Raw genomic sequence first — 21,336 nt, 5'->3', positions numbered from 1 at the left:
TCAACTTTGATTCATCTTATTACATTTCAAAAGTTACTAAACTTAGTTTTATATTTCTTATATTAAAGATAAACATACTGTCCATCAAATTATGTTTCTTGTAGGAAGCCAAAAAGTTCAGTTAATTCAATTCAAACTGCAGTTTTAATGCGATCAGTATCTAAAAATTCACTGAACATCAGGGTGATTTTATACACGTGGGTAGGACTGTAGAAATACTTCTGGCTTTGTAACACTTTGTATAAGAGAAACACTATTTTGAAAACCATGGAGTTATTTAAAGAGGGATGCTCTGGTTCATTTTCTTTAAAACACTTCAATATGTCTACTTCGGAAGAGACCTGTGTTTTAGTCCTTCTCCCAGATGCTAAAATATCTGTTAGGGCTACTCAGTGTTTCGAAAAGAAATGTTTCTTTACTGCATCAAAAGTATTTTCTTTCTCTATGTATTTTAAACAATTTGAACATATAAATCATATCCTTGGTATTTATATGTCCTGATATATTTGCATCTAAATGACATTCAGTGAAAATGAAACACTGCTGAGGATGACTTGCAACCATAGAATATCAAGTGTTAATGATCTTTCTTTTTTTAATAATATGAACAAGATGACAGAATTATCTGTAGGTTTTCATGCTTTAAAATTTTGTTTTTCCTTTCCTTCCTGCTGTAAGGCCCATCTGTGGATACAGGCTTCTGCCTAACAAATAGGGGAAAGGGGCAGGTGTGAATTCGTAGACTGGAAACTCGGGAGGAAAAGATTGATGTGCTGATTTGTTTTTGTATACCTGCCCGAAAACTGAGGGATGAGTGTAATCTAATGATCATAAATAATAGACACCCTCATCAGCTGGGGTGGGAAAGGAAATGACGGCAGTCTCCATCAGAGGGAGGAGGACCAGCTGTTGCTGCTACCGATGAACAGAATTAGAGGAAAGCGTTCCCCAAAAGAGCCGAAAGCAGCTGGTGAGGACAGTGCGGACCTGCCTCTTCAGTCAAACAAAAACTTTTTTCCTTCAACAACGTAGAAATTTGAGAGTACATTTATTCAGTGAAAAATTGGATGCAGAGACATTCATCAGTACTTCTCCCACTCTTTTAAGAGGTTTAGTGATCCTGTTATATTTTCCCCTTTTCCAGTGGGAAAAGAAACCAAGCTTCCTTCTTTTCCAGGACAAATTATTTAGTGGCAAATTATTTAGTCATGAAAAGTCATTAAGTGAATAATGATGAGATTCTCTTTTAATTACTTGGTTATTGTTACCAATGTCATCATGGCTATCAAATAATAAAAATACCTCCCTGGTGGCACAGTGGTTGGGAGTCCGCCTGCCGATGCAGGGGACACGGGTTCGTGCCCTGGTCCGGGAAGATCCCACATGCCATGGAGCGGCTGGGCCCGTGAGCCATGGCCGCTGGGCCTGCGCGTCCGGAGCCTGTGGTCTGCAACGGGAGAGGCCACAACAGAGGCCCGTGCACTGCAAAAAAAAAAAAAAAAAAACTCCAGAATTTGAAATGAAATGAAAATGATATATTCAAGGGGTGTTTTTTAAAGCTCTAAAAATGACTTCCATATATATTTTCCATTTCTTCATTACAAAAAATATTGGAAGGAGATAAGGCATGTATTATAACCAGTTAATAGCTAATCAAGAGAAAATAGTAGTCATACAGGTAGGTAGTGAGAGAGTCTGAGCTACATGTAATTTATTCCTCTGGAGTCTTTCACTCTTCCCATACCCTATTTCACTCTCTTTAATAATATATTGTTAAAATACATCCTTAGCATTCCTTCTTTTTATTACAGGCTGTCATTTTTCCTTACAAATGACAATGTCTCATGCTTCTTTCAGGTAATTAAATATCTCTCAGAAAAGATGGTCATACTATGATTTAGCCTCACATTTCCATATTCATAAACTCTTCATTTAGAAGAGGTAACTTCTTTCTGCTTGCAGATGAAATTCAATTTCCATATTGACTGCACACGAACACTTGAAATACATTACCATTACAAGTTAACAACAATATGTTAACTTGTATTGGAATGCATATTTACATATATCTCAGAGTAGCCACTGAAATTGGCCACTCTGGGAAAGAAAGGAAGAAAACTCTGTTCCACTCCAAAAGTCCTTGTTCTAAAACTTCACCAAGTGAACTCATCATGTTAAGGTAATGTCATTAGCTATGAGGCTGGGCTTCAACTTAGTAGCAAAATGTCAAGAGTTTGAATGGAAAAAGATAATCTAATATATATTTGGATCAAAAGGAAACTATAACTTTGAAAGTCATACGTCAAAAGGAAATTTGGTTCTATCTCTATGGTCTGTCTTGCTGTTAGCTGTTAATTGATATTCGTGAAAGTCAGAAACCATTTACAAAATAATAGAATGGCCAGGAATTATTTATTAGGAACAGAAATTTCCTGTCTTCCTTTCTAAACATCTCAAGCATGGCAATATACATCAGTCGTTCAAAGATTCTTCAAGCTGTTTGTTATATCTGATTGTTTTTCATTTATTTTTGAGCCCGGAGCATATTCTTACTGTGTAGTACTTTGATTTCATGAAACTTACAGAAACCACTCAAAATCATTTTATAAGTAACATTTTCTGTTACTAATACATGTTTTGATTTGGTGTGTTTTCAAAACACAATTATTTTAAAATTCAAGTAGAATGCAACAACACTTTCTTTAGACCTAAACTAAGTTTTAGTTTCAAATAGGTTAACTAAGTTCACATGTTATAAATACATTTTAAATTGTTAGGAATTTATTGAATAGATAATATTTGCAAACGTAAAATAAAATTCAAACAGTGAAGGCATCTATATATATCTGTATATGTACATATGTCTATACATATATATGTGTATATAGACGTATGTGTGTATGTGTATAAACCAAAATGAAAGTTAATCTTCCAGTGACCTTTTGTCCTCTGGGACTCAGATTTCCACAAATGCCACCATAGAAGAAGCAACTGTCAAGTGTTGCTTGTGTAGTAATCCAGTAATTGTCATTCACCTTTTCCATTACTTCTTCCATCCTAGATGCTACACACCATAGACACTGTTCTACAAACTCTTTCCATGTAGCATTTTGCTCTGGGGGTGGGGTTCATATCAGTGATGGCTGTGACACATTGTTTTTGTTTGTTTGTTTTTTCGGTTTCATAGTACTTCATTGCAAGGGGATATTATACTTCGTTAGTTTTGTGTTGTTGGACACTAAATTGGTTTGTATAATTTGTCACTACAAACATACCCGAATGAATAGCCTTGTATTGTGCATACCTATCTTTACATATATACCCATGGGCTCATAGTTGGATGTAAAATCTTAAACATTGAGTTGCTAAATCAAATTATGTGACATGTGATAATTCTGATAGATATTAGCTAATTAACTGGACCAAAACTGGGAGTGGTCCTTGTTATGGGAGTGTTCCTCACTCCACACTCTGAGCAGCAAGTTATTATCACACTAGCTTTCTTAATTTGTAGTAATATATATATATATATATATATATATATATATATATCATGATTTTAATTTTCAAATTATTTACAGAGAGAATATTTGTGTAAATGTTATTTGTATTTATGTTTAAGTATTTTTTTCCTAATGACCTGTCAGTTAAATCCCTGTTTGTCTTGTATCCGTATCAACTGGTGTTAAGGAAATATGCCCAATTCATGTGTATAGGTTGCAAATATTTTCTCAGTTTGAATTTTTTATGCTTTAAGTTTTTTACATTAGCATTTTTCATTCAAAAATTGTACTTTGATGTATCGCAGAAATGACTTCAAGATTACATTTTTAATATGCTGATTTCAAAAATATAATTGCTTAATATCCCATGATTTCTTCAAATAATTTTGTGGTGCATCTTTAGTATTTAAATCTACTATTGATGATTAACTTGCAGTTAAATTGTTATAAAGAGTGAAGGAGGGAAGGAACGAGAGGGAAGGAACGATTTTGTTTAGATGACTATCCAGCAATCCCAATGTCATTTACTTAATACTCTATTGATTATCCACTTATTTTGAATGCCACTTTTATCATATGTTAAAAAAGTTTTCTATTTCTGGTCTTTATTGTGTTGAGCTGTGTGTGTGCAAATTACTATGATACCATAAATTCTGTAGCTCTGCAATATGTTTCAGTATCCAATAGGACTGGCCTCCTCAATATTACTAAATTTTAGAATATCTCTGCCCAATTTCCATTTCACTTTTTCATATTTAAAGTTTACATAGTTGACAAAGCTGTTAGTATTTTTATGGAGATCATATTTTTTCAGGAAGGGTTGACATATTTATAATACATGGTTTCTTTATCCAACCTTAGTGTTTACCAGTGCAGTTTATATTATTTTGATCAGCAATGATATAGAGATACAGAGAAGGTGAGAGGGAGAGATCTGAAGAACTTATAGATGATGTCTAGCTCTGTGAATTTTTGTTGTTATTGAGACATTGGTTGTTTCCATAGGTATTTACTGTCTAATAATTCTTAATATTACTATTGTGTGTATTGCTCCTTTGAAGTGTCAACTAGCTTACCTTAGGATTTCTATCTATAAACTTGTAAAATGTGCACACACACAATCACTTTGCTACTGCTGTTTATTTCTTACCAATTTTATACTTTTTTCTTTCTCTTGTTTTTACATCACCTACTCAAAGAGAACAATGTTAATGATAATAGTAAGCAAGCTTGATTTTTTTCTGATACCAGAGAAGACTATCTTGGATTTTGGCTTTAAATATGACTCCAGCTTAGCGTGCACGCATCACCTTGCATACTGAACACCAGGAGGGACAGCATAATGTGGAAATTCTGGGCACTGGATCCAGGGCCCTTTCCAGCTCAGCCCCCTTCTTTCATGTCCTTGAATGTTACAAATTTCTAATGTTGGAAAAAGGATCTGACATTCTTCAAAAAACAGTATCAATGAGGAATTATTAAAAGTGGCTTAAATATTACCCTGTAAATGGGAACAGGCTCATAACTGTACAAAAATCTTTTTAAAACCATACGTCAAAGAATAATTTCCTTGTTATATAAACCCTTACAGAGTACACAAAATTTAAAAATATCCTCTGCATTTTGAGAGGCTTGGATAATTTTCACAACAAAAAGTAATGATGGATCAAATCAAAGTACAAACACTTCACAGGTTAAAAAAAAAAGTGCTCTTATGAACAAGTAAAAATGCCAAGGACTACATTTCAAAAGTTACTAGTTAATTATGAAATTTTTTTCATTTATCATAATGACCTTTAAAGCAGATTATATAACCTATGGTTCTATTTTACATCACAGTACTGTTATATGTATGACTGCTTTAATGATTAAATATTGAATTTATAGTAAAAGTAAAATCTCCATTTTCAACATTATTCACATGCTTACTTTCAACCTCTATGTTAAGCACCTTAACTTTCAATTAAATTCAATTTGTAATAAAACTAACTTAATACCATGTCAAATGAAACACCTGATATTCTGCATCATTCTAAGAGCAGCCTCTCTTGTGGTGAATTTAGACTTCTGCATTTGAGTGTTAAAAGCAGGACAAGAAAAGGAGGAAAAAGAAAAAATAGCAGTATGAATGTTTGTATTCTTATCACAGAAATTCTATTTTTGTTTGATTCCACCCATTTAAGTTTTATTATATGATTTGGTCATTGTACAAAAAAATAATGATAAACACTTTTTACTACAGATTACAAATCACACAAAATATGGAAAACTCTATGAGGGAAGTTTCCCTTGTTATAGCAATTATTCATAGGTTGGCATCTGTTGAAATGATTTCTGAACAAATTTGTTTTTGATTATTTATGGAAAAGAATTTGCAGACAGTTGTTGTTTGCTGGGGAAGAGTTTGCCTTATATTATCTCTTACAAATAGCTACAGTGGTAATACCAACTTCTCATACTCTAAAAAATAAAGTTGCCTGAATATTAGTAAAATCTGTTAAGTTCTTTTATGGTGACAACTCCTAAAATGAGTATTAGAGGAAAGTAACCTCTATAAAAGTTACAATTCTATTAAAATTTCAATGGAAATATTATTTCCCAAATCTTCTTCAAATTCTAAACCAATGGACAAAAAAGATATTAAAATCTGTATACTAGTTATTAAATTTTTAATCTCAGGCTGAACTGACATGTTCTTTATGAATAAAATTCTCAAGATACTTCCTGTGCTACTGTCCACATAACATGGAGAAAAAGCTCATGGATGACATTACTTTTTATGAATATTAATGTAAAATTAGAGTTCTTATTACTCATTTGATACCAAACAAAATGTTTCTTATTAGAGGAAAAGCATTGTGGATGGCATTAATTCAATATGCGAATATTTTACTCAACAAAACTCATCAAGGATTTGTTACAATATTCACATATTCCTGAAAAGGAGTATGGACCTTCTTAAAGATACGTTTATAAAATATAAAAATAGGTGGAACAATTGAAGGAAAATTGAGTGAATAAATATGGTGATAATAGATCAACCACCTCACTCCAATTATGTTATTAATATAAATGATTATTTTACAGAATTATCTTGATGGCTGAGAGGTGAAAACAATCCAGTCTTGCTGACAGGAACCCAGTCAGTGGGGATTCTGAGGCTGACTTTCACTGTGGAGCTCCATTCTTCTCTGGAATCGCTGCTGTTTTGGCGGGACCCCAGTGTCTTCCTTGCTAAGTATGTTACCAAAGATTTCTCTACTTAATCCTTGTAACACTGTGTGAATCAACCTGAGTGGAATACTTCCCCAAGGTCAAACCTAACAAATAACAAATCTTGAATGAATCCAAACCTAGTTCACTCTTGATTTTAGTTTATTTTTGCTTACTTAAAAAAAAAAAAAAGCTTTGCTAGTTTGTCTGACACTAGTTAGTAGCGGAAGCAAATGACAGTAAACCGTTTTCTGTGATGCTAAATTGGTCTGCTGCAGAAAACACAGAGCTGTAATTTCTCCTGTTGAAATTCAGGCGGTAGAACCAGAGGTGATGAATAAGTCAAATCTGTGTCACAGACCAAAGAAAGCAAATAGATTCCTTTGCAAGTTGCCACTGTCCTTCCTATGCCCAATCCCCTTCTACTGGGGCCAAATGTGAATAAATAATTGTGGATTGTGAAGAGGTTGGATATAAAAAGTAGATAGCCCACATATTCTTGACTTGAATTTAGGTTCAATTTGGATTTTAGTTGGAATCAGGTAAAAAGAAAAAGAACAATTCTGTTGCTGTTCAGTATCTACACTTGGTGAGTTTGAACGTGATTACAATCACTTGGCAAGGAGATAGAGGACGGTGATCATGGAAAGAGGGAGGATGAGAATAAATGTTTTATTGCCTGGGTGATAGATCAGGATAAATTAATGGAGACAATCGATGTGTTCAGACAGTAGAACTGAAAATAAGTTTTTGTTTTTAATTTCTAAGTCCTTTAGTCTTCCTGAAAATAGATAGGAAACTATGCTTTATTACAGATGTATAGCTTGTTTTCTAAATGGCTCGGATTTTATTTTTTTCTGCAGCTCCAGCTGAGAAATCCCGATTTCTCACTTTTCTGGGCTAACACCAAGGTTGAAAAAAAGAAACTTGATCAGTACGGTAAGTCAGAACTCTGATACACCTCAGATGCCTCCATTCATTTATGTGCCCAAGCTGGTGTCGATCTAAATAATATTTCCAGAGTACCTGTTGTAAACAGGCACTAAATATAAAGCAGTGACGAAGAAAATCAAAGTACTCTGTCACAGAACCTACAGCCTTGAATAATAAAAAATACACTTAAAGTTTAATGCATAAGTTACGTCTTAGAGGAAAAGAAACAAGATTTTAAAATGTAGAATAGGAAAGTAAAAGTCTGTTTTAGAATTTTGTATCGGAAAGCCTGAATTTTATAGTATAGACCTAGAATCTAAATGCAGGGAGGGAGAGGAGTATGTGAAGACTGTAAGAAGAGTGTCCAGAGCAGAAAGAACTACAGCCTTGAAGACAGTGCACTGGGCAGGTGGACCCCTGCTAACTCCGTGGGGCATCACCTGAGGCGAGCCATGAAATGTGAGTACAAGCTCCTTAGACATGAGAAAAATGCTCTGAATTCTAATTTTGTTAGAACTACTATATATACACTATAATACATACTGCATTTAGACTGAAAGGCTCTTCACTGAAATCTGACACATTCTAACAATAATCAGAGGTAACTGTTGTACTCTTATGCAGAACAAATTTAGCTCAAATAGGTAAAATGATAAATTATACAAATTTCACCTTTTTAAAAGGATATTAAATCATTTGTGTATATATGAATTGAATATGGCTGGATTTCACCTTTTTAAATGGATATTAAATCCAATAAGTTTGTGTATACATGAACTGAATATGGCTGGAGTTTTAGCAATTCGTATGTAGACCAGTGCTTTCCTTTTTACACTATTTTTTGAATTCTGAAAGAGTAGATCATAACCTTAATTGTAGATTTGACTCTGAATTTCAGCTCCACAAAAATAAAAGGTATTAAGTTTTTGCAGGAATTCATATTGTAGTATCTTATGAAATGTTATGTCAATATTTTAAGATTCAGCTTCTTACAAATGGGGTACTTCAATGTTGTTTAAATCAACTATATTGAGATATAATTTACACTCAATAAAAAGTGCCAATGTTAGGTGTACAACTTGATGAATTTTGACAAACGTGTGTAACCACCAATAACATGTCCATCCCTTAAAAAGTTCTTAAAAATCTCCTTTACAGTCAATCTTGATATGTTTTCCATCACTGAAACACTTAGTTCTGCCTGTTCTAGAATTTGCTAGAAATGGAATCATTCGTGTAAATTTTTGACTGGATTATTTCATGCCCTATAACTTACAACGTATATGAGTGTTGTTGCATGCAGGATTCATTGCTGAATAGTATATGGCTGACCCTTGAACAACACAGGGACTTTTCTCATTTCTGATTTTATGTATAGGCTCGCTGTTGTTCTTGACGACTCTGGCTAAAGGTTTATCAATTTTGTTTATCTTTTTAAAGAAACAGATCTTAGTTCCATTGATCTTTAGTCTCTATTTCTTTATGATTTCTTCCATGAATTTTGGGATTTGTTTATTCTTCTTTTTCTAGCTCCGTTAATGGTAAGGTTAGATTGTTTTGAGATTTTTCTTGTTTCCTAAGGTAGGCTTGCATTGCGATAGACTTCCCTGTTAGAACTGCATTTGCTGTGTCCCATAGATTTTAGATTGTTTTCATTATCATTCATCTCCAGGTGTTTTTTTATTTCCTCTTTGATTTCTTTAACTACCCACTTTTTTTTAGTAGCATATGGTTTTAACCTCTGCATGATTGTATTTTTTTGCAGTATTCTTTTATTTTTTTCTAGTCTCAAACCATTGTGGTCAGAAAAGATGCTTGATATGATTTCAGTCTTCTTAAATTGACTGAGACTTGTTTTGTGTCCTAGCATGTGATCTATCCTGGCAAATAATCCATGTGCACTTAAAAAGAATGTGTATTCTGCTGTTTTGGAGTGAAATGTTCTTTATATATTTATTAAGTCACTGATGTGTTGTTTGAGGCTCAATTTTTCTTATTGATTTTCTGATTTATCCATTGATATAAGTGGGGTATTAACATACCCTTCTATTACTGTATTACCCTTGTATTACTGTCACTATCTCCCTTCATGTCTGTTATATTTGCTGTATATATTCAGGTGATCCTATGTTGGGTGTAAAAATATTAACAAGGTTATATCTTGTTGGATTGATCCTTTGATTATTAAGTAATGTCCTTCTTTGTCTCTTGTTGCAGTCTTTGTTTTAAAGTCTCTTTTATTTGATGTAAGTATTGCTACCCCAGCTTTCTTTTCTGTTTCCATTCTTTCACTTTCAGTCTGTGTGTGCTTTAGATCTGAAGTGTCTTATAGGTAGTGTGTGTGTATATATGTCTTTTCTTATCTATTCAGCCACCCTATTTTTTCTGATTGGAGCATGTAGTCCATTTACATTTAAAGTAATTAGTGATAGGTAGTTCTTTTTTTGTTCCTTCTTGTGCTCTCTTACCTTATGGTTTGATAACTAACTTTGGTTTTTTGTTTGGATCCCTTTATAATTTTTGGTTGTGGTTACCATGAAAATCATATATATATGCATACACACATATATATATGTCATTATTTTAGGTGATCTCTGAAGTTTAAACACGTCCTAACAACTCTGCATTCTTATTCTCTCCCCCACATTTAATGTCGTTATCATATTTTACATATTTTTGTTTCGTGTGTTCCTTAACTACTTATTGTGGTTATAGACGATTTTACTACTATTCTGTTTTAACCTTCCTACTAGCTTCATAAATTGTGAATCCACTAACTTTACTAAATGTTTACCCTTACCAATGAAATTTTTTAATATTTGTAATTGTAGTCTTTTCTCCTTAGAGAAATGCCTTGAACATTTTTTTTTTGGCAAAGGCAAAGAGAGTATTCTTGGTTGCAGTTTTTCTTTCACCACTCTGAATACATCTTGCCACCCTCTTATGTCCTGCAAAGTTTCTGGTGAAAAGTCAGTTCATTGTCTTATGGGAGTCTCTTGTACATGGTTGTTTTTCTCTTGATGCTTTTAATATACGTTCTTTAATTTTTGCTATTTTTAAAATTTAATTTTTATTTTATATTATAGCTGGTGTACAATGTGTTAGTTTCAGGTGTACAGAAAAGTGATTCAGTTATACATATATTCATTCTTTTTCAGATCCTTTTCCCATATATGTTGTTACAGAATACTGAGTAGTATTCTCTATGCTATATAGTAGGTCCTTGTTGATTATCTGTTTTATACATAGTAGTGTTTATATGTTAATCCCAAACTCCTAATTTATCCCTCCTCCCACATTTCCCCTTTGAAAACAAACTTATGGTTACCAAAGTCTGTGAATCTGTTAGGTAAATAAGTTACTTTGTATCATTTTTTTAGATTCCATAAATAAGTGATACCATATTTGTCTTTCTGACTTACTTCACTTAGTATGATATTCTTTTTAAAGGCTGATTAATATTCCATTGTATATGTATACAATGTCTTTTTTATCTGTTCCTCTGTCGATGGACAGTTAGGTTGCATTCTTGTCCTGGCTGTTGTAAATAGTGCTGCAATGAACACTGGGGTGCATGCATCTTTTCAAATTATGGTTTTCTCTGGATATATGCCTAGTTGTGGAGATTGCTGGATCCTACGGTAATTCTATTTTTAGTTTTTTTAGGAACCTCCGTACTGTTCTCCATAATGTTTGTACCAATTTACATTCCCAGCACCAATGTAGGAGCTTTCCCTTTTCTCCATGCCTCTCCAGCATTTATTGTTTATAGACATTTTAATGATGGTCATTCTGACTGGTGTGAGGTGATACCTCACTGTAGTATGGATGTGCATTTCTCTAATAATAAGTGATGTTGAGCATCACTTCATGTGCTTCTTGGCCCTCAGACATTTCTCCAAAGATGACATAAAATTTAGACCTTCTGCCCATTTTTTGATTGGGTTGTTTGTTTGTTGTTTTTTGATAATGAGCTGCATGAGTTATTTGTATATTTGGGAGATTAATCCCTTGTTGGTCACTTTGTTTGCAAATATCTTCTCCCATTCTGTGGATGGTCTTTTCATTTTGTTTATGGTTTCCTTTGTTGTGCAAAAGCTTTTAAGTTTCATTAGGTCCCATTTGTTTTTATTTTCATTACTGTAGGAGGTGGATCAAAAATATATTGTTGTGATTTATGTCAAAGACTGTTCTGTGTTTTCCTCTAAGAGTTTTATAGTACCTGGTCTTACAAGTTAGGTCTTTAATCCATTTTGAGTTTATGTGTGTGTCGTGTTAGATTGTTCTGGTTTCCTTCTTTTACATGTAGCTGTCCAGTTTTTCTAGCATGACTTATTGAAGAGACTGTCTTTTCTCCATTGTATATTCTTGCCTTTTTTTGTTGTAGATTAATTGACCACAGTTGTGTGGGTTTATTTCTGGGCTTTCTGTCCTGTTCCACTGATCTGTATTTGTTTTTGTGCCAGTACCATACTGTTGTGATGAATGTAGCTTTGTAGTATAGTCTGAAATCAGGGAGCCTGATTCCTCCAGCTCTGTTTTTCTTTCTCAAGATTGCTCTGGTATTCAGGGTCTTGTGTGTTTACATACAAATTTAAACATTTTTTGTTCTAGTTCTGTGAAAAATGCCAGTGATACTTTGACAGGGATTGCATTGAATCTATAGACTGCTTTGGGTAGTAGAGTCATTTTCACAATATTCATTCTTCCAATCCAAGAACATGGTCTATCTCTCCATCTGTGTCATCTTCAATTTCTTTCATCAGTGTCCTAGAGGTTTCAGAGTACAGGTCATTTGTATCCTTAGGTACATTTATACCTAGGTATTTTATTCTTTTTGATGCAGTAGTAAATGGGATTGGTTCCTTAATTTCTCTTTCTTATTAGTGTATAGGAATGCAAGAGATTTCTCTGTATTAATTTTGTATCCTGAAACTTTACAGAATTCACTGATGAGCTGTAGTAATTTTCTGGTAGCATCTTTAGGATTTTCTATGTATAGTAGCATGTCATCTGCCAACCATGACAGTTTTACTTCTTCTTTTCCAATTTGGATTCTTTTATTTCCTTTTCCTCTCTGATTGTCCTGACTAGAACTTCCAAATCTACATTGAATAAAAGTGGCAAGAATGGACATCCTAGTCTCATTCCTGATTTTTGAGGACGTGCTTTCAGCTTTTCACTGTTGCATATGATGTTACCTGTGGGTTGTCATATATGGCATGGCCTTTATTATGTTGAGGTAGGTTCTCTCTGTGCTCACTTTCTGGACCGTTTTTATCATAAATGGGTGTGGAATTTTGTCAAAAGCTTTTTCTCCATCTATTGAGATGATCCTATAGTATTCATTCTTCAATTTGTTAATGTGGTGTATATCACACTGATTAGCAGATACTGAAGAATCCTTGCATTCCCACTTGGTCATGGTGTATGATCCTTTTAATGTGTTGTTGGATTCAGTTTGCTAGGATTTTGTTCAATATTTTTGCATCTATGTTCATCTGTAATATTGGCCTGTAATTTTTGTGGTGTCTTTGTCTGGTTCTGGTATCAGGGTTGATATTGGCCTCATAGAATGAGCTTGGGAGTGTCCCTTCCTCTGCAATTTTTTTGGAATAGTTTCAGAAGGGTAGGTGTTAACTCTTCACTAAATGTTTGATAGAATTAGCCTGTGAAGCCATCTGGTCCTAGACTTTTGTTTCTTGGAAGATTTTTAATCACGGTTTCAATTTCAGTACTTGTGATTGGTCTGTTCATGTTTTCTGTTTCTTCCTGGTTCAGTCTTGGAATATTCTAAGAATTTGTCCATTTCTACCAGGTTGTCCATTTTATTGGCATAGAGTTGCTTGTAGTAGTATCTCTGCAGTGTCAGTTGTAACTTCTTTTTCATTACTAATTTTATTGATTGGAGTCCTCTCCCTTTTTTTCTTAATGAGTCTGGCTAAAGGTTTGTCAATTTTATCTTCTCAAAGAACGAGCTTTTAGTGCCATTGACTTTTGTGTATTCCCTGGGGTGTCCGCCACCAGTGTCCTTGCCCCTACAGTCAGCCACAGCTGACCTCTGCCTCCCCAGGAGACCCTCCAAGACCTGCAGGTAGGTCTCACCCAGGTTTTTCCTGAGTCACTGCTTTGTCCTGGGTCCCAGTCCATGTAAAACCTTGTGTGTGGCCTCAAAGACTGGAGTCTCTGTTTGCCCCAGTACTGTGGAGCTCCTGTACTCAAGATCCGCTGGCCTTCAAGGCCACATGCTCTGGGGGCTCCTCTGAATGAGGCTGGGGAGCCTTGTGTGGGGCAGAACTCTCACTCCTGTGGGTGCACTCTGTAATATAATTATTTTCTTGTTTGTGGGTCGTCCAACTTGGCAGGTATGAGATTTGATGATATCATGAAAGTGCCCCTCCTGTGGCTGCTGCTTTGTCTTTGGGTATAGGATAGCTTTTATTTAGTAGGTCTGAGTCTTTTTTGTTGATGGTTGTTTAGCAGTTAGTTGTGATTTTGGTTTTTTGTGAGGAGGTGAAGTTCAGGTCCTTCTACTCCACCATCTCATCTCTCTCCATTCTAATGTGTGTCTTGGTGTGGCTCTCCTTGGGTTCACCTTGTTTGGGACCCTCTATCCTTCCTGGACCTGGATTTTTGTTTCTTTTCCAATGTGAAGGAAGTTTACAACTATTATTTCTTCAGTTAAGTCATATGCCTCTTTTTCTCTTCTCCTTCTAGGTCCCATATAATGTGAATGTTAGTACAGTTGACATTGTTCCAGAGGTCACTTAAATTGTCCTAATTAAAACTTTTTCACTTCATCTTCGTTGATTTCTACTATTTTGTCTTCCAGTTCTCTGATGATCCATTCCTCTAATCCACTATAGATTCCTTCTAGTGCATTTTTTTTTGCAGTGCACGGGCCTCTCACTGTTGTGGCCTCTCCCGTTGCGGAGCACAGGCTCAGCGGCCATGGCTCATGGGCCCAGCTGCTCTGCGGCATGGACCCATGTCCCCTGCACTGGCAGGCGGACTCTCAACCACTGCACCACCAGGAAAGCCCTAGTGCATGTTTTGTTGTATCAGCTTTTATATCCTTTAGCTGTGTTAAATTTGTCTTCATTCTTTCTGCTCCAGAGTTTGTTGAGCATATTCATGATCATTACCTTAAACTTTAGTTATCTCCACTTTGCTCAGTTCTTCTGGGGTTTTGCCTTATTCTTTCATTTGGAAAATACTCCTCTGTTTTAGGTAGCTCATTGTATTTCTCAATCTGGCCTTATGTAGGAGGTCCCCGGAGCCCAGTAGTACATTCTCCTCTGGTCACTGGAGCTATATTCTCTAGGGGCGGCTGCATGTTTCCTTCTACTTGGGCAGGTTTGACTACTGTGGGTTCACGGGTAGGTGAGGCTGTACCCTGACCCAGCTGGCGGCCAGGCCCTGTCCTGTGCTGTGGCTGGTGCCACAGGGCCAGGTCCTGGGGCAGCTGACTCTTATACTGGTGGAAAAGTTAACATATAATGTGTCAAAATATTCAAAATTAACTGTTGGCAATCTAGGACATTGTTTATCATCTTTTTGCTTTTACGTAGAATTAGCCTTATGGTACCTGTAGTGTTTCAGTGAAATGGAAAAGCTTTAATGATCATCACAATTCTTTTCTTTATAAATGCAAATATTCACTTGGTAATAAAGTTAAAACAACTTACTTAGAGAAGCATAACATTGTAGGAGACCATTTAAAACCTACTAAACAAAATATTTTGTAAATATTGAGATTTAAAATTTTATAAATACTGACATCCATCCATCAGCTAGTATTTGACTATGTTTATCTACAGTTTTAATGTACAGTTCTGTCAAGAAGTGATGTATGTACTACACATTAGGTATGTGGACAAGTGAGTTACTTGTTTATTTCCTTGTCTCCCTCATTTGCTAAATGGAATTTCTTGAAGTGTTATGAAAATAGATGTGAAATTATGAGCCCAAATCATTTATGGGTCACACTTTCCTGTATAACTACTTTGAAATGAACTTATAGACAGTCTCTAAATCCAGCTTAAAATATTATCTATTTAACCTTCTTCAAAGATTTCAAGAAAAGATTATATTTTAAGGGTGATGTTACAGAGACCAGAAAAGTGATCTAAAACAATTGTTTAATATCAAGACGATGCTGGGCTGACCTGCTCTCACAAACACATCAAAACTATGTATAGAACAACTCTTGCTGAAATCAACCTGGGGACTAGCAGGATGGCTTTTCCACCACAAAGCCTGTGAAAAAAGATCCACACTGAGGCTGGTAGGAAGGGAGGAGGAGTGACCTGCATCCCTAGTGGGGTACACAGAAGTGCAGGGGGATGTCACAGCCTCAGGATCCTCCCTGGGATGTCAGGGTTTTGAGCTACACGTTGGGCAACCCAACCCTGGGGTCGGACCCTGGGAAGACAAGCCCCCTTAGCTGGTTTGAAAACCAGTGGGGCTTACGAGACAGAGGTCTGTAAGAAACCTAGACACTGCTCTTAAGGAGTACACACAGACTTGCTTACCTACAATCACAACATAGACACGTGCGTGAGTGAATCTAACTCCAGGGCAGAGATTGCCACCACAGGAACTCTCGTCCCCGTGCACACTGGGTGAGGGAGTGAAGCCAGCTCAGCAATATAGCACCAACCCCACCTCTAACCAAGGTAAACACACGATGGAAAAACTAAAACCACAGAAGTACAGCCCCATGCCCTCAGCCCCTGCCATGCCCCAAACCAAGGCACAGACTGCCAGCCCACGCAGGATAAATCCCACCAAGTCTGTGGCTGCCAGCACACTCTGGAGGAAGACACAGCCCCTGTTCACCTCAGATCCAGCTCTTGCATCAAAGCCACTGGTCACACGCTGCCTCCCACACAAGGACCAGAATTAGGTAACTGTTTCACTTAATTTCCTAGAGGTAGAGAAAGTTAAACAAATTGAGAACACTGAAGAATTTGTTTCAAATGAAAGAACCCCTAATGAAACAGAGATAAACATTCAAAGCAATAGTAATAAGAGTGCTGACTGAGCTGGGGAAAAGAACAGTGAGGATTTTAACAAAGAACTAGAAAATGTAAGAACCAGAGTTGAGCATACAATAACTGAGGTGAAAAATACTCTAGAGGGAATTAACAGCAGATTAGGTGATACAGAAGAACGTGTAAATGATCGAAATCACTCAATAGTTTGTGACCTCTGGGACAGCATCAAACATTTGCATTATAGGGGTCCCAGAAGGAGAAGAACAAGTGTTGAAAATGTATTTGATGAAATTATGGTTTAAAGCTTCTCAAACCTGAGGGAAACAAATACCCAGGTATAGGAAGAACAGAAAGAGGTAAGACCAAAAAGCAATAGAAAAAACTAAAACCAAGAGCAGGTGTTTTGGAAAAGATAAAGTTGATAAGCCTTTAGCCAGACTCAGTAAGGAAAAAAGAGGGAGGACCAGGTAAACAAACCAGGAAATGAAAGAGGAGAAATTACAACTGTTATCACAGAAATACAAATGATAATAAGAGAACACTATGAACAGTTATATACCAACAGCTTGGACAACCTAGGAAAAAATGGATAAATTCTAGGAAATATACAATCTTCCAAGAGTACTTCAGGAAGAAATAATTTCAAGTGACCAATTACTCATATAGAAATTGAATCAGTAATCAAAAACCGTCCCATAAACAAAAGTCCTGGACCGGGTGACTTCACAGGGGAATTTTACCAAACATTTAAAGAAAAGTTAATGTCTATCTATCTTTCTCAAACTAGTCCTAGAAATTGAAGAGAACAGTCTGAAATGCATTCTACAAGGCCATTACCCTGATGAAAACCAGACAAATAAACTACAAAAAAAATTACAGGCCACTATCTCTGGTGAACATAGATGTAAAAATCCTCAACAAAATATTAGCAAACTGAATTCAACAATATTTAGAAAGGATGATATACCATGATCAAGGGGGATTTATTTCAGGGATGCAAGGATGATCTGCAAATCAATCAATGTGTTATACCATGAAGGATAAAAATTACATGATCATCTCAATAGATGCTGGAAAAGCATTTGAAAAAATTAAACATCAATTCATGATTTTAAAAAACCTCTCAAAACAAAAGCCAAAATATACAAATTGGACCTAATTAAGTGTCAAGGCTTGTGCACAGTAAAGGAAACCATCAACAACACGAAAAGACAACCTAATGAACAGGAGAAGGTATTTGCAAATAATATGATCAATAAGGGGTTAATACCCAAAATAAAGAGCTCATACAACTCCATATAAAAAAAACCTGATTAAAAAATGAGAAGACCTTAATAGACACTTTTCCAAAGAAAACACACAGACGGCCAACAGGTACATGAAAAGATGCTCAATGTCACTAATCATCAGGGAAAAGCAATCAAAACCACAATGAGATAGCACCTCACACCTGTCAGAACTGCTGTTGTTAAAACAGCAACAAATAATCAGTGTTGGCAAGATGTGGAGAAAAAGGAACTCCAGTCCTCTGTTGGTGGGAATGTAAAATGAAAAAAATTAAAACATACCATGTGATTCAGCAATTCCATTTCTCGGTATATATCCCAAGAAAATGCTAACTTGAAAAGATACAAGCACCCCAGTGATCACAGAAGCATTATTTACAATAGCCAAGATTGGAATCAACCTAAGTGTCCATCAACAGATGAGTGGATAAAGAAGATGTGAAAGATGTACACAATGGAATATTACTCAGCCATAAAAAATGAAATTTTATCATTTGCATCATGGATGCACAGGAGGGTGGTATTATGCCTGGTGAAGTAAGTTAGAGAAAGACAAACACTGTATGTTAGCACTTATACGTGGAAGCTAAAAGATAAACAGAAGAATATAACATAACAGACTCATAGGTACAGAGAAGGAACTAGTGGTTACCAGTGAGAGAGGGGTAGGGATAGGGGCAAGATAGAGGAAGGGGATTAAGGTCTACAAACTGCTAGTGTAACACACATAACATACAAGGATGTAATAATGTGCAGCACAGGGAATATAGCCAATAATTTATAACAATTTTAAGTGGAATATAATCTATAAAAATTATTGAATCACTGTTGTACACCTAAAACTAAAATAACATAAATCAACCATACTTCAATTAAAAAAACCAATTATGTCTTAAATTTTATTAGTAGAGCCCAGAAATTATTGCCTGACGCCAGAGGGCGCTAATCACCAAGGGGAGGAGGCTCCCAGCAGGCACCGACTGCCACGAGAGGGCCCACGTCGCCAAGGAGACGTGTGCCAGCCAGGCGGGAGTGACCTCACAGCAGAGGGCCCACCTCACAGAAGGGTGAGGAACCCAGCCAGGATCAGACTCTCATCAGAGGGCCCACATCACCAAGGGGATGGGAGTGAGGCAGGCAGGAGTAGCTTCACAACAGAGGGTCCATAGAATAAAAAATGTGAGGAATCCATCAGTTGACCCATCCAGCCACAGACTCTCACCAGAGGGCCCACAACACCAAGGGGACAGGAACCAGGCAGGAGTTTCTTCACACCAGTGGGGCCACACCATCGAAAGGTGAGGAAACCGGCACATGTGGACTCAAGGGGCCTCTAAGAGGATTTCATTAGCTCCTAAGCTAAGTTTCCTTGTTTACCTCTCTACATCATTAAGTGAATCATCTGATTTTAAGTTCTTCACTTTTTAAAACCTTTGTTCTATGGCTAAAGAATTTAGTGTACATTTTACATGAATTAAAACATTCAATTGAGAAAATTAAGGCCACAGCATTTTAAGACTAATATGCTTGAAAAGCATGAGCATTTAATGAAATAGATTCAAGTATTGCATTTCTTTGAAGCAACAGAAATGACCTAAAAAGAAACAAGGGAAAACTTCAGCACTTTTAGAAATAGCTTATTTTCATTATTATTAGATGCAACCCTAGTGCATGTTCTATAAAACCAAATAATAACAAATGAATATGTAACATTAAAAACAACCTTCAAGTGTTGTTATTATTATAAAGGCCACTTTAAAGTAGGAATGAGGTTACCTAGATGTTCAAACCTATTTGCACGTTTCATTGTTTTGTCTTTGCTTATTTGCACAGATCGTTTGGTTGTAACCATTAGAATTTCTGACTAAAAAAAATCAATTCATATCATTATTTTGAAATATTCTTGCGTAATAAAATAGACTTAATAGGAAATACCATAAAACACAATGAAATAAGTTGTTTGGGGTTGCACATATTTTATCTGAAATATTTAATGGGTTATTACCAGTGTTATGTAGCATTCTTCCTTCAGTGATGAAATCAATTGATCTTTGATTAGTTGCCTAGCTGCAGTCATTTTTGAAAGTATTTTTTCCTCACCATCACATTACTAGATTGTAAACATACACTGAAAACAATTTTATTAAGACACATTTAATGCTAAACTGAGCAAAACCTGAGTTCAATAGGAACTCAGATTCTGAACTTTGATGTCAACAGGCATCTCTTTGCACTCCAGCTCTAACAATACCCAACTTGAGTCATTTACTTTGTGTTTCAATTTCCTTATTTGTAAATACGGATAAGAAGAATACCTGCCTCACAGAGTTATTATGAGAATTAAATGAAATAAAGTTTTTGTTACAATATTTTGTATATTACAGATAGGTGTCAGAAAATATTGTTAAGTAATTATTAATGGAAAATAAATCAAGTCTAGAGCTGCACAATGACGGAAGAAGGTTGCGATGATTTTCTGATGCTATCAGAGAATCATCTGCGATCTTTCATCACCCTCAGTCACGATTCTGATACACACCCTCACCGGTGGGGCAGCCTCCCTCTTCCTTCTAAATGATATTGAAAATCACCAAAGAAATGAATGATTGACCCCTCAGAGGTGTTGAAGAAAATAGTCTAACGAACTCTGCTAGTAAATCCCTGTATCATCAACGGACACAAAACATTTCAAAAAGCAGTTTCAAATGCTTTAAATACGGATCTTCACGCACTGATAGGGCGCTGCCCTAGCCTGTTACAGCAAGCTTAAAACTGAGCCATTATCATATGCAAACGTTATCTTCAAAATTAAAGTTGAAGTAGACTAGAATGGATCACGCATATGGTGAAAAATATTCATAAAATATAGTATTCATTGTATTAACAGGAAAAATCTAATGTCAAAATTGCAAGAGGAGTGTCGCTGAATTAAGCATATCAGAGAAATTCAATGTATAATAGCGTTATGTAAAGTATTTCAACTGAAATTAAAATCCTCATTGCCTTGTTTTGTGATTACCTGAGAAAAGCTAGAAAGCATTTACTCTGTTGTATAAATAATATGTATGATACTTGCAGTGACCCAAAAGCCTAGATTTAAAATCACTCTTACATAGCTTTCGTCTTAGCAGTGTTTCATTTTACTCATTTCTAAAAAACCACTTTGGCTTTCCAGTGTCCTCCAAAAAGCAGAAAGAATAAAACCCCTTATATTTACGGAGTAAAGGTTTTGAGAAGTAACAAGGCTCTCCAGTATAGGTTTCCGCGTTTAGGCACTGAAACTGATTTTAGTTTTGAATATACTGTCCCATAACGAGGCTTGTCATATAAATCAGTGGAAGCACCAATGATTCTTCATACCATCCAGTTAACTTGAACTTACTACAAATATTCAACAGCACA

The 21,336-nt window shown here is 35.7% G+C and overlaps 1 protein-coding gene across 1 annotated transcript in view; it reads right to left on the bottom strand.

Moving 5' to 3' along the window:
• Positions 1 to 1,451: 1,451 nt before the first annotated feature.
• The window catches only part of LOC307179685 (uncharacterized protein), a gene marked incomplete at its 5' end in the record, with an annotated part of 406,491 nt that continues 386,606 nt past the window's right edge, over positions 1,452 to 21,336 (bottom strand). Inside the window, one exon of the mRNA XM_079909232.1 lies at positions 1,452 to 1,482. The remainder of the gene's footprint in view (positions 1,483 to 21,336) is intronic.

The sequence above is a fragment of the Stenella coeruleoalba genome (assembly GCF_951394435.1).
Source record: "Stenella coeruleoalba genome assembly, chromosome: 21".
In the NCBI taxonomy this organism is placed as follows: Eukaryota; Metazoa; Chordata; class Mammalia; order Artiodactyla; family Delphinidae; genus Stenella; species Stenella coeruleoalba.
This window is presented reverse-complemented; position numbering and strand designations above follow the sequence as displayed.